Source organism: Aegilops tauschii, chromosome 7 (assembly GCF_002575655.3).
Source record: "Aegilops tauschii subsp. strangulata cultivar AL8/78 chromosome 7, Aet v6.0, whole genome shotgun sequence".
Lineage (NCBI taxonomy): Eukaryota > Viridiplantae > Streptophyta > Magnoliopsida > Poales > Poaceae > Aegilops > Aegilops tauschii.
Window position 1 is genome coordinate 576,332,493 of NC_053041.3, and position 3,088 is coordinate 576,335,580.

The following is a 3,088-nucleotide window of genomic DNA, read 5'->3' on the forward strand; positions in this document are numbered from 1 at the left end:
TCGTTGGTGGGTGTATGAAGATGTGTCTCTGACGGATCTATCCTTGTGGATTTGCTCGGACCTGGTCGTAGTTCGTCTACGTTCATGTGTCTTCAAGTTGGATACTTTCGATCTATGTTACTCTTCAATGGTGGCTATTGCTATTCTGATGCGCTAGTCCTATGGGGTCTTAGCACGACGACTTCCCAACTGTCTACTACAACTAGTTTTGCCCAGCTCCGGCAAGGGAGGGGCGATGACGGCGGTGCACCTTTGGCTCGCTTCAGTGCTTGTAGTCATCGCTAGGTAGTCTACGGATCTAGATATAATTTTTATTATTTAGGATGTTCGTTGTATTTTCATGATTGAAGATGAATAGATCGGTAGTTTTCTCGCAAAAAAGCTATTAAGATTGACACCAAACAAGCATGCAAAAAGGATAAAGAATGACATATTTGAGAGAGAAGAAGAGTTTTCTATACTGCCGAGAGATCTCCTCTCGAATTCCTTCCCTAACCCTAGATGGCTTGGGCAAACTCTTCTCCAGACTTGTATTTTGTATTTTGTAAGCTAGTGCGGAGAAGATCAATACAATTATCTAAGTTTCTCTATACTAGATGATTCCCCGCGCGTTGCTGCGGGAAATTTTTATTGCTAAATGTTTTAGTGTGGAGAAATAAACCATGTAAAAAATAAACAGTGACCTCCTGTCCATCAAAACACTTCCGGCAAACATATCTTTCAAAGAATATAGATGCTTGCATAGACCGGAAACAGTAGTGTTAATACAACGAATTAGAAACGAAGAAGCCTTTCAATGATAACACTTGCATGTTAAATACATGAAAAGAGTGCATCAAAATCAGCATAGCTATAGCTGAATGTAAAAGAAATAAATTTGGATGTTGGATCCATGTATGTGCGACTATTTTGTTTCTAAGCTATTTTTTTTAAGTATGGTAAAAATGCAAGTAATTCATAAACTATCTGGGGACAAAAGAATGTACACAAGGGAGGAGTGGCATAAGAAAATCAACTGGCGCTAGGAGAATACATTTGTATAATAAAGTACATAATGTGTCTCCTCGGATGCCCGTTAATTTATTAGTTTGTAACTACTCTTTCAAGCTGCACCTCTCGCCACAAGTTAAGGCGAGAAGAGGAGAGAAATTGGTCAGTTTGGCCCGGCTGTCCAGGAGGAACTGAGCTCATAACTACTGGATTAATTCATCTATTTAATTACCGTCAAGGAAATTACAATAGCAGGTGAACAGGCCACAACACCTTGAATTTCAGAAACATCGTCGTTGTCCCTGCTTGTAAGCTTATCACTGATAGAAAGGAGCAACCTAGATGTCTTCCTCCCTAGCTGCAGAGTCAGGTGGCCAAAAAACACCATTGCCATGCTAGAAGATCAGAGATTGTTGAATGCTCACCTCATATACGCAAGTGAGAGCAGATCTATATACAACACAACAAAGATGGGGGCTGGATCCAGCATTCCTCCAAGCTGTCGGAATGAAGGGTTCAGTTTTCCAGCTTCCTGATGCTGTTTGTTTGGCCCATGGATCCAAATAAACTGACCTGAAACACATTGAGTAAGAAGCAATCTCACCGATACACTTATGTGAATTAAGGTTTTGTTTCAAATTACAAAGGAACAAATAATTCACAGTCCAGAATATATATCAAATTAATAAAATCCATCCCAACATTTTGTACATGGAGTTCTCAATAGCAGTATGATAATTAATCTCTTCTTTTTTTGGCTAACTTGGCTAATCTGGTCATATATGCAACATGGCTATAGAAGGGGTATGCAGAAACAGATCATGTAGTACATAGTAAGATGAGAATGTAATAATTCGCAGCCACTAAGGCAACCAAACCTCACGCTCACCTGAATCCAAAAAATCCACAAATGCACACCCGTCAGAGCATGTTGGAAATAAAAAGACAATCAGATCCGCCTTGACTCACTGGACCGGAAAACCAACAGCGCCGACATACATACACCCACAAAACAGGGGACTAATCTGTAGTTCTGTACACACAACACACATGTCAGCACCAGAACAGATCGATGGAAAAAAAACACCAGAACAGATCGATGAAAAAAAACACCAGAACAGATCGAATCGGGCATAAGCTAGCCATGGTCGGATGGAGGCGATTTGTACATGCAGAGCGCATCATGTAATCCTCGAACATGTACTGCGGCTCTTGCTTGCCCTCAAGGATGTTGATGCCCTTCTGCATGTCCACCCATCCTCCAGATTGATCGTCTTGTGATCCTGCCCTTGGCCCGCAAGGCTCGCCGCCGTTTGTATCGCCGATGACGGCCCCAAACCCTAGAGGAGGTTGGTTTCTAGACTTCTAGTGCGTCCACCACCGCGTGGGGTTTGAGATGGGGAGATGGGAGACGGGGAGGCCGTCTTATGAGGAGCGATCCCAGGGAAGACGTTTCGATTGGAGAAAGGTTCTCTTCAGCTCCCACGGGTCTAGGAAGGAGAAGCGTGCGGAAGGGATCTCGCGTGTAGCGGACGGAAGAGATCAAGTCTTGGATGTAGATCAATTCAAAAAAAAGTATTGGCTGTAGATGAGGTGAGGTGGCATGTGGGGCATGTGTGATGATGTGGATAGACTGCATGTCAAGAGAAATAAGATAGTGGGATCAACTATTTAGGTATTATAGATTTGCAATATCCAACTTGTTGTATTCGTGTGATTCTATATTTGTTTTTTTTACAGCTTCGCCCCTCCAGAGATTTCATTCAACCTCCGCCTCTTCTTGGGCGGAAGCCACGTGCACTGCATTTCAAAGGATATCACTAGCTTCGCCCCTCCAAAGATTTCATTCAACCTCTGCCACTAATTCTTGGGTGCCACGCGCAGTGCATTTCAAAGGATATCACTCACGGTGTTGCTATAACCATGATGTAAAATCCAACGTATTGTAGAAATGCTATATAAAGTATGAATCACGTAGATTCCATCCTCGCGTGTCATCATGTCCCAAAGATCCACACCAGTGAGAAATCTTGTTTGTTAAAATGGAAAGCATAGCACACGACACATGAAATTGTTAGACACTAGACATGGTTAGCCC

General features: G+C 42.6%; 1 long non-coding RNA gene across 1 annotated transcript; it reads right to left on the reverse strand.

Moving 5' to 3' along the window:
* Positions 1-624: 624 nt before the first annotated feature.
* LOC120969618 (uncharacterized) lies at positions 625-2,405 on the reverse strand. The gene is made up of 2 exons (XR_005763947.2): positions 1,880-2,405; positions 625-1,563 (listed from the first exon to the last, which is right to left on the reverse strand). It is a non-coding gene; the product is annotated as an uncharacterized lncRNA (long non-coding RNA).
* Between the last annotated feature and the right edge of the window lie 683 nt (positions 2,406-3,088).